The sequence below is a fragment of the Calonectris borealis genome, chromosome 17 (assembly GCF_964195595.1).
Source record: "Calonectris borealis chromosome 17, bCalBor7.hap1.2, whole genome shotgun sequence".
Taxonomy (NCBI): Eukaryota; Metazoa; Chordata; class Aves; order Procellariiformes; family Procellariidae; genus Calonectris; species Calonectris borealis.
Genome location: NC_134328.1, coordinates 17,413,433 through 17,424,681, shown reverse-complemented (window position 1 = coordinate 17,424,681; position 11,249 = coordinate 17,413,433). Strand labels below are relative to the sequence as shown.

Genomic DNA, 11,249 nt, shown 5'->3' with positions numbered 1-11,249 from the left:
AGAGGCAAAGCCACACCGAGTATCTACCGTGCACCACTGCAGCTCCTGAGAGCCGCTCTCTGTAGGAAAAGGCAGAATTAAAACCCGCTTACCTCCGGAGCTACCATCGCTGCTGCCCTTCCCGGAGCCTGCTCTCGGCGCAGCCCTGCAGAGGAGCCTGTTTCCAATAAACTCTGCTCAGCACGAGTGGATGGACACACCGACATTTCTGCAGGGGAAGACGCATACTTCCCAGGTGACTGCTATATCCCAGAGCTCCCAGTCTGCTGCGAACCCCGCTCAACCCCAATAGGCTATGGCTACTCTTGACCAGAACAGGCAGCGTCTTAGCTGGCATCTCACTGCCCCTTCACCAGGGCACAGACACCAGGCGCTGGGGAGCTGCTGAGAGCTGGACACAAAGCTGTATGGTGATAACAGCATCCACTATCCTTGGGAAACCTTCTTAGCTCTTCATCCTCTACCATTTTTTCGGACTCTGCACATATTTTAACAAGAAGGGACCTAGGTATAGTGTTTCGTTTCTGCAAAGTTTCGTGATGAAAAATTTCATTTGTTCTCCCTCCTCCTGCCCTTGCAGAAGCCTTCGTTATACTTTTCTTATGCTGCTGAAAGAAATTCAAACTCCACAAAGTACCAAATGTACTGAGAAGAGCAGAAAAAAAAAACCACCTTGACCCCAACTCCAGGGACACTTAGCCTTGACTAGAAGAATTGAAACATTCATGACGTACAAGCTGTGAAACAAGAAAACATGAGCAAAGGTATTTAGTCTCAGAGCATCCAGCAAAGCAGCTCTTGCAGGGCCCTTTATTTGCTTTTAAAACATCAACAATAACACCAAAAAAACCCAAAAACCCACCCCCAAAAACCATAGTTGAAGATGCAGAAGAACAGAAGGAACTGTCCCTAAACAGCCCTGGCAGGAAGCGAAATGCAGAGAGAGGATGGAGAGAAACGAGGCTGGCTTTTGCAGGGCAAGTGTCCAAGGCTGCATCTTTTCTTGCCAAACAACAGACACATTTATTCAATAAAATGGTCTTTTTTTGCCTTGTCATTTCTCTCCAGATAATCCCTTGTAGATGGGGTCTCGGCTTCAGGTTGTTTGCAAAAGCCTCTCCCTCAGTTAGCTTGTTGATGCTGCAGGCAGGCTGTAATGGATGCACTCAACACACCTTTACTTATCACGTAAGTTCCTCCTGCAGCCACCAGTTTTGCTAAGATGCATACAATGCAGAGACACCTTAGTCTACAGCTGGGCCTCGAGACATTGTCAGAAGTCAAAGAATCATGCAGAAGCCTTTACTGTGTTTGCCACTCACCCTTCGATAGCTACTGAATCCACCTTTAATTCTGGGAATGTGAATTTGCTCATTTCAGACTCAAAAAGGATGTTCGTTGAATCTCCACAAGCTGTAAAGAAAAGCACTGTCATCAGGACTAATGCTCCAGATGCTGACCTGTAACTGTGGAAGAGCATCTAAGCCGTCATATTCTCACTTCTCCTCTTACGGGAGGTAACACTCAAAGGCAGCACAGTGCAGGCTCTGTGTTTTCAGTCAGCTGAAGCTGTGCACAACACAATTCAGATTTCTGGATGCGTGCAGGTGCACCCAAGGAGGCAGAGACACATTTGTGTTTTCAATTCAAGTGGATTGCAGCTCAAAAATAGCTGATGCTGTGGGATAGAGGAAAAAAACCAAATCCTTCAAAATTCAGTGGGCCTGAGGAGGAGGGAGTCTACAAAACAAGACTGGCATAGTTTCCTAAAAGAGATGACATTCCAAATGACCGGGACTTTAGTAGGACGTATAAACAAACAGAGCAGCGAGGAAAGGGACATGGAAAAATGCTTATACAGTGTGCAGAATGGCTGGGATAAAACTGTAGAGGTTTCACTCACCCGTCTGTTATGCTTCTTGAGAGATGATGGTGCCTTCTGCATCTGAACCTTGCAGTGATATCAGCAGACCACACAGGAGAAAGACTCAGACCTTCGTCATCTTCAGTCTTAATAACCTGCCAGTGACACGCCCAAACAAAGCATTCTCCCTTTGCTCACCTTTCTCTCTAATAATTCAGACAGACGGACAGACTTACCCAACTATTCACAGGAGTGAGTAGAAAACCCTACAAATATTTAAGATATCACAACTTATCTTTTTACTTTTTCTCTAGAATAATCCACTCAACATCAGCAATTTCAGGGTCTGAAATAGCAACTCAGAATTGCCTTGCAAACTCTTTGAAGCATACTGTTAAGTAATGTGAATCTTTTTTACTTAACACAGCCTGCTCTGCGCAGGGAACACTCCCTTACACAGGGTGGAAGCCAGGGGTCCTTCCCCCAGACAACTACTACAAAATCCAGCCCTGGCCATAGCTATTCACACTGCAGCCATCCGACAAACCACTCTGGGTGCGCCTCGGAAAACCCAATCTGCAAAGCTTGTCCGTGCAAGTGTTGCACTGTGTGCTGTTACGACTCTCAATTCCCCAAATCATGAAGCAAAGATCATTTTGTACAAAACATTCATAATAAATACAGCTAACATTAAAAAATAATAAGGACCTTGCCCTGTTGCTTTACTCTTATCTATAATGAGAAAAAATGTGCTTAGTTCTGAGAAGTTGAGCGATGAGATCTGGATACCAAATAGCCCCACAGCACAAAGCTTACAAATACAAAAGATCAGAAAAAGGCCCTAAAATCTTAGGAAAAGTAGAATGCAAAGCCGATGAATTAGTGCACCTTGTCCACGCTACGACACATCGCTGACTTCTCGGGCACCGTCCCTCTAGGCAAAGGCACCCTTCCTGAGCTCGCCTGCCGATCTTTCTGCCTGCACCCCCAAACCAAAGTCCTTCCCCCTCCCAAGCAAAATGGGCAAACAAACACACTCAGTCAACAGCATGAAGTGAGGGCACACTGCTCCAGCTGCAGCCAGCGTACCAAGAACATGTCCTGCAGCCTTCCTCCTCCGCCTGCCAGCTGCAGCAGGTACCCAGAGCCACCGGGAACCCCCTCAAATAGAGGCCGTCCTGCTCCAGGTGCCTGAGCAGTGACCAGGCTGGCGCTGGTCCCTAGCACGGTCACGCTAACCTCTCCGGCTGCATCACTCACTGAAGGGGTGAGAGAGGAAAGGCCAACCTGCAGAATCACGCTCAGTGCAAAGCTTCCCCTGCCTACGTGGGGAGCAGGATGGGACCCTCCTCCTTGCGAGCCCGCAGTGTCCTCCCTCCTCTCCCGCCACCCACGCTGTGCGGCACATCTTCACGTTGCCCACGGGGCAGTGAACCCACACCACTGCCGTTTGCCACGATGGAGGCACACACGCCGCACACCCGAGCCCCCAAGCTGCTGCTGGCTGCGATATTATCAGCAGCCGTTGTCCAAGCTCTGCTCAGTTCAAAGCTACTTCACAGACAATACGACACTTCAAGGCAGTCCCGTAATCGCATGCTAACGACACCTCCGAGAGCTCTGCACAGCAAAAGGCTCCTGCACAGATTGGCTAATTGCTCATCTGCCACTGCACAGTAATGCCACATGCTTGGCTACAGTCCCAGGGGATATACCCTAAAACATAAACCTATATTTTAAATTATATTTACAGATGAAATGTCAATGTCCAGCATCCTTGTCTACTGCAGATCAACAACTTCAGGCAAACAGAAGCACAAAAAACCTCCAACAGCCTTTCCAGCACGGATGGCCACCATCTGGGTTTGAGCACTGCTCCTTTTTCTGGCCATTCTGGGTGTCACAGGAGCCCTGTCTTACCAGTCCACTTGACCAGAATCCCTGCTTTGAAAAGTTCTGCCCCCAAACCCACCACTGATGCTCCCCACAGTCTCTTTTTGCTCTGCCCCCTCGCCTTCCACGCACAACCTGGAGCAGCTCTGGAGGCAGCCCGCGTAAAGGACACGCGGGGGGAGGTTTTCACCTGCCCCGGCGCAGCCCCACGCACAGTTAAAGCTGCCGCCTGACTTGTGTCAACTTAAACCCTGAGTTGCTATTTGTGTGTCCAGCCATTACAAGATTTGCACATCCGAGGTAATCAGGGGTCTGCTGCAGCCAGTTTTATTTCGCAGGTGCCCACCCGGGCTGGAGCTTTAACCCCTGAGTTTCTGCCCTGGCAGTGCCCGTTGCCGAGCTGCGGGCTGCTCCGCCGCAGTGCCATTCTGCCTGGGCTGGCCCAAGCCTATCACAGGTTGTGGTGGCAAACAAAGCAGCTGCCTGCATCAGTGCTCCTGCAGTCTCCTTCCTTGCTCAAATACAAGCTTCACGCAGCTCACGTACACGTACACGTTTTACACACAGAACCTACCTCCTTGATGTCTGCCAAAATTGTTCGGAAGGATTCGATAGATAATTCTTCTGGAATAAAACACCGCTCACTGGGTTTGTTCTCCGTTGCCCCACTCGGAAGGGTGGCAGCTTCCCTTCAGGCACAGCCAGCTCCCAGCACACGAGCAAAGGCAGGAGCCAAGCTGACACGAGGGAGACAAAATGCTCTGGACGTCGGCTGGTCTCTGGCCGACTCACGGGGGCCGGTGGCAGTGATGTTGTCAGGACCATTGTCAAGGCTCCACTTACTTCCCAAGCTTCAAGCGATTTCACAAACAACGATATTTTTCTAGAAAAGGGATAATTATGAATTGGTAAAATACAAAGGCACACTGTACAGTACAAAGCATTGTTCCACCACTTGTGTTTACCTTTGTGTTCAACATCGTATGTGCGGTAAAGCTCAGGCCTAGATAAAAAAAAAAGCAATGTCAATTACTTGTTAAAAGAAGATAAGCATCTGTTCCTCCTCAAGCATTTCCCCCATCACTCTAAAGGCAGAGGAGAGGAAGCATTTACAGGCGTCCCTTCCTTTCCCACAACCCAAAAGACGACTCAGCTCCCAGCGTGACACCCGCCCGCCCTCACGAGATGCTGCTCTGCCCTTCGCCGGGAGAGGCTGCTTCCCCTTGCTTTGCACTAACCCGTTTTAAGGCTGCAATCCAGGCCTCGCTGGTGCTTACAGTGATGATGTAGTGGAAGCTGCCACATGTTTAAGCCTTCCTAACTGTCCCCCACGGTCTACTAAGCATAATTACCAAATAATGTGCGCAAACATGAATGTGTCCTTGGCGATTAGGGTGCCGCCATGGAAGGGCTATCAGGCGCTCAGCTGTCTCTCTTGCTGAGGGTCTCTGGCCAGCCACCATTACCACAACACCTCATCATCTTGCACGTGTAGCAGAACACCATGCAACGCTCCAATTTCTCCTAAGCAAAGCTGCTGACGGGTTGCTGCTCAGGATTTTAGGCAATAAAGATAACAAACCATCGGTGTTCTAAGGACCAAGTGTTCAGAGGAAGGATTATGAGCCTGTACAAATGGTGTATTTGCACTTCACGCCAGCTGCTTCCCTGTTTAAATCCGTACGGCCAGGTCTCTGCCCCATCGCACCGAGTCTCACCTGTGGGTCTGATCCCTCAGAGCCTGTGGCCCCATCCTGCTCGAGAGCCAGTGCCACGGGACGGAGCTGTGGCAGACGACCACCCCAATGCCTGCAATGCCACAGGGACCAAAAAGGAGGATCACAAGGCCAGAGAGAGGACTGCAAAGGAGACATTTTAGCCACAGATAAAAATAAAGTTCACAAGTCCTTTTCCTGCTCTCACATCCCTCCTCTTTCCGCCAATCCTGTACCTGCCCCCAACAGATTTCACTCTCGGAAAAGGGAGAGAGGCAGCAACACGCCTGCGCTGTTTGTCAGCTCCGAGCACCCTGCTCAGCCAGTTCTCAATGAGCTTGGTTTTCATCGTCTGTGTTTTTAAATAATCTATTCCAAGGAACCTCTCTGCTTCCACAGTCTGACATGCAGCTGCTGCTGAAGTAATGATAAGCCTGAGACTTTTTATATACAAAATGTGAGATATGTTCTTCAAATGACCCTCCAAGAGCTCAGAAGCTCTGAAGGGACCAGGGATGAAATCCAACCATTCACAATCTGCTGAACAGATAAAATAAAATTAATTCATGAAGATTTTCACTAAGGACAAGCTCAACAATTTATGGAGGTTCTTGTCAGTTTAACCTTTACATCTTCTCCACTATCTAAATTATTTCTGTAGGAATTGTCACCGTGACTTTAAGAAACTGCAAGAAAGTTATCTGGCAAAAAAAAAAAAAAAAAAAAAAAGAAAGAGGGGAACTTTCAGATGTCGACAGCAATAACAAACAACTTGTGAGGTTCAGTAGTTCACAGCAACTATTAGACCAAAACCTACGACTCTCAGATACAGCATGGATCGGTTGAGCAGAGTCTTGTTTAGAGATTTGCCTGATGTAGAGTCAGGACCCTGCTGGACCATATTTCTGCATTCAGCACAGGTACGTTTTTAGTTTCCTCCTAAACATACTCTAATTCACCTTAATGCCCAGTCAGGAAGATCCAGTCATTAGCATCTGTAGACATGGCCTGGGCAACTGCACTCACCTTTACAGTGCTCTGCTCAGAATTTGCCCAGCATCCCTCCTTTCTTATCTACTGACGAAGCATAAACGCAGCCAACCTCAGAACTGGTGATTAGGATAGTTGTGTCAGGATTTTGCTCACATTTCTGTTGTAAAATCGCCTAGAAGGGAAGAGACAGAGCAACTCGTGCATTGTCTGCTCTCCTTCCTCTGTGACCAGTGGGTGGGTTGCAGAGCAGGACCAACACTTGCAACCTTTCATACAGCTGCTGCTTTACCCCTTAGATCTTTTTGCCAGTTTTGCTCGTTTTGTTTTTGCTAAAACTTCAGTTTTAGCAGCAGCTCTCTGGTTCTTGAGAGAATCAACACATATCTTGACATTTTCACCTTCTGCTGGTTGGCCTGTCTGCAAATGACAGAAGCATCATCACATGCCCAAAGCTCCTACACTTCAAATCATACCCCACAGACCATAACAGTCCCACTTTTATCTGAAGTACATTCTGCATGTTTGAAGTCCGTGACAGCACTTTTTGAGGAATATTGTTTCTTTCAAGATTAAGCATAAGAGAATGTCTTGTAAAGACAGATTCTGCAGCAACTTTACTGACACATAAAACAGCCAGAATTAGAAAGCTATGCTGCTGACCAAGAAAGAGAAGCGAGAATGCTAGGAGATGATGCTTCTTCATTTCTAAAAGAATCTGTTGCTTGGGAGCAGGGTTCAGGGAGAAGCAGCAACGTGCTTACACAGTGAGCACCGTTTGGATCAAGCCTGAGTTTGCTGCAGCTCTTACCTAAATCACAGAACCACACTTGCTGATGTCCTTTTGCTTGAGCGGTCTCTTCTCCTTTGGGCTGTTTCACAACAAGTGAAGCAGATGCCATGTCTCTGCAAAAGTAAAAACAGGAAACAGAAGCCTCTTTAGCACCTTGAGGCATCGTGTAAGACTGGCTATATGAGCCCACCCAGCATGTTTTCCTCTCATCAGCCTCACTTGCAGCTTGGACAAAACCTTCCTGTTTCTTTTGCATACTTTCATGGATTCCTCGTGTTTCTTAGTAAGTGTCTGACCACTGGAAATGAGTCATGTTTCATCATGAAAGCCTCTATTGATGTTTTCTACTATATTTCTTTCATCATGCTCCATTTAATACCATTCATTGGCTCCAATAATAAGCACTACGAGCAAAACAGTATCCACTACTAGAAGCACTTGGAAAAGTTGAATCACTTCTTTAGAGACACGCCTGGCAGGATGGCTACAGCAGTTTCCACTAGAGTCAACTTATAATGGCTCCACTGAGAATAGAACAGAGCCATCAGCTCAGCACAGGATCGACTCCACATCCAAACAATGTTGATTAGAATACCAAGATGATGAAATCCCCTCCTACTTCTGTAAAAATCAACTGCTTTGGGAAACCTAAGGTAAAGCACATGATGCATTTGCAAAGCATGCAACAATCCCGCTCAGGTGCTAGCAGTGCCGTCTGGAAGCTGCAGGAGATTCTGAGCACCAACACGTAAATCAGAGCACCGAGTGAGTCATGATCAGAGTTTTAATCTAAATTTGTTCCATTGATGTGGCAGAAGATTTGTTCCACATCAAGCTGTTTATGTTATGATACGGAAGTGAGTAGATTTAGCTCATGTTTCAGTCTGCTAGAAACCAAGATATTTCTTAGAAACACGGTCCATTTAATTCTACTTGTTTTTTTACTGCTGGAGTACTGTTAATATGCATACTGCTTTTATTTGCATAACTTCTCCATCACTCTTCAAGTAGTTTCCAGTGGGGACTTCTCCAAAACCGTAATACCCCTGCAAATACTCACCATGGTCCCAGCTCAGGAAAGGCTAAAGACAGACAGGACTGCAGAACAGTGATAAAGCATAATGTAACACAGCCCATCTCCATATGTTAATTAGCACTGATGAGAAACAAATTTAACTTTTTAAAAAAATTTCTTAAGTAAGCGTAAGTGTAATTTGATGAGCTGGACAACGTTTAATTTGAGTGCCTGCATGAACCAAACAAAGCATTTATCAGAAGAACTGGTAATGTCACAGTCCAGAGAGAGAGGGAGCAGCCACCTGTGCACACCCAGGTCTCGGATATGCCTGTGCCGTTGGAAATGGGATGATTTCACTACAGACCTCATTGCATCAGGAGATCGGCTCATGTTTCCAGCACCGAAAGACATGCATCTTGCACAGTTTCATCCAGCGTTACAAAAGGATGCCTTTGCATCTCTGATGGATTGCACAGCCAGGGCTTACGCAAGCTGTCCCCAAGAGGAGAGAGTGCACTCCATCACCAAGATCTCATCAGTTATGCATCAACTCTTTGTAACGTACAACTTCAGAACTATTCATTATACAAATTCATAAATGAGAATGAAGAATAAACTCATTACTAGCTCTTGATGGAGACAGGACATGATAGAAATCAGACAAATGTAGTGGCACGATAACTGGATTAGGAGATCCATAAATACAGCTTGTTGGAATTGTAGGCTCTGTAACCATTTTAAAGCAGAAAGGAAACAATGCCTTAAGGACATCTGCAGTGCTGTGTTAGTAGTGAGAGTGCCATTAAAGCCTAGCATATACCGAAATACTCTGTCATGCAGTGTCTGTCTAAATCATCATCTCCTTGCAGGTACATTGAGAAGGATTTCTCTTCTCTCACCAGAAAGGTGGTGCCTGTGAAGAAGTTGCTTACTGTGCTGTAACAGGCATCAACAACAGGACAATGGTCCATCAAGATATTCCTGCCAGGAATGGCTTGCAGACAGAAGTGATCCATCAACTACAACACAGTAAAATCGCATTAACATGCAACAAAAATCATGAGGCCAAAAGGACAGGGAATCAGAAGGCAGAAAAATTCTAATTGTATGAATGCTACTTAATTATTTTTAAGGTTACAAGAGAACCCTGACAGAATATAGGCTTTATATAGCAGCCTTTGCAGAAATTTCTACCAAACTTACCACAATCCTGCCCTACTACTAGAACTGTAATGCCGTTAATGCCGACCAGCATTATGGTCCAATCAAATGGCTGATTAAGACACAAATCTCAATATTACTAATAAAACAGTGAGTGTCAGAAATAATAGCCATTATAAGCATGTATGATTTCAGCTGCAGAATGGCGAAAAGAGAACTTTTATGGTGTCTTGCCAATAACATTCATCTCTGGGGAACCATCAAAACTGAGGATGCCTTTCTCTAAAGCAATCACTGATGGCCTATGAGCACAGAAAATACACAGCTATGCATGAAAATTACAGCAGGTCATTTGAAACACGTTGCAGATTCTGAGCGAAGGCTGTGTAGGACAGGTCTGTGTATGTGTCTGAAAGGGTCTACGTGAAGGAGGGGAATTCCAGGGTAAGTAAAGAGGGCACAAAAGGGAAAGTTACAGAAAATCAGAGGGTATTAAAGAAGAGAGATTGGATAAAAAGAAGGCAAGGCAAAGAAAAGAACAAAGGAGAGTCATTTACAAAAGTATCCAAACTTTGAACCTCTGTAATGGTCACAGACAGAAACTCCTGACCTAAACAGATTTAGAAAAGAGCCTCCATCCAGACAGTGACGCTCAATTGATTAGATCTATACCCAGGTAAAAAATGATTACAGAAGAGCAGGGGCCATTGCTAGCCTTCGCTTCATGCAAAGCTAATGCTGCATGCAAGTGCTATGCAAATTCTTAACTCTGCTCCCAGAAGGAAAACCAGAGAAACCCAGCACACAGCTGGTCCCTTCACTCCTTTTTGAGGAATAAGAGAGGAGAGAAAATCTCCTTTTGCAGTGGGCTGGCAGTAGGCTTTTGGAAACTGTTAAGGACTGCAAGGAGAAGGAAAGACAAAGATGCATGATATCACGATCCCAGCAGAAAAGGCAGCAAAGAAACAAGATGTGGAAAGAGCAGCTCAAGAGGAGGATCCAGCAAGTGCTCTTCCCACAAGCTGGAACAACTATGAGGCAGAAGTCAAATGCAACCGCTCTTCATACGATCCCTTGGACAGCACAACAGCCAGGACTGGGCTCTGGCAAGTAATATAGTCAGTGACTTACAATCTAAAACCAGAGAGTCCTAATAGAAAAATAACAGCTTGTCAGTGTAGGCGACGGTGCTGGCAGGGGCCTGCCAGCCTCTCAGAGCAGCCGCTACAGCGACCGCTGTCAAGGAAAAGGAATGACCAGCCTGGGCAATGGGCTCTTCTGTCGGGAGGGCTCCTGTTTTGCCCTGGGGGTGGTTGGTTTCTCTGGTTTACAAGCCCTGGACATCGCCCAGAGCAGGAGGCTCAGACACCCAACAGGCGCTTTCCAGATCAGTAGCACCTGGTACCCCACGGAAGAAACACAGTCACTGCTAAAAACTAGAACGTTGGCAAAAAAGGAGGCGAACACTGTGAGCACAGGTGAAGGAGGAAGCACAGAGCCAACTGATTAAAAACCAGGATCAACTTTTGGCTTTAAAAGGAAGCCACAAGCAGCTCACACCTAAGTCATGTACCAAGATGTTGGAAATTAGTATCTCCTTGCACTGGAGAAAACTGCTTTGCAAAGAGAAGAGGCATTTCTAGAAGGAACCTCTCCTGGACTGGCCTTCTCCACCCCCTTGCCATGAAGGACACATGAGGGATGGCTCTGAGGAGCAGTTCTGGCCCTGCAGCACGATCCCAGGTTTGCTCAGTTGCTAAAAAAAAACAACCATGGTTTGAAAGGATGCAGGTGTATAGATTAACAGCAGCAATG

General features: G+C 46.4%; 1 long non-coding RNA gene across 1 annotated transcript; it reads right to left on the bottom strand.

The window, feature by feature from the left end:
- Positions 1-1,487: 1,487 nt before the first annotated feature.
- On the bottom strand, positions 1,488-7,363 carry LOC142089536 (uncharacterized). The gene is made up of 5 exons (XR_012676225.1): positions 7,274-7,363; positions 4,723-4,760; positions 4,332-4,640; positions 1,904-2,019; positions 1,488-1,678 (listed from the first exon to the last, which is right to left on the bottom strand). It is a non-coding gene; the product is annotated as an uncharacterized LOC142089536 (long non-coding RNA).
- Between the last annotated feature and the right edge of the window lie 3,886 nt (positions 7,364-11,249).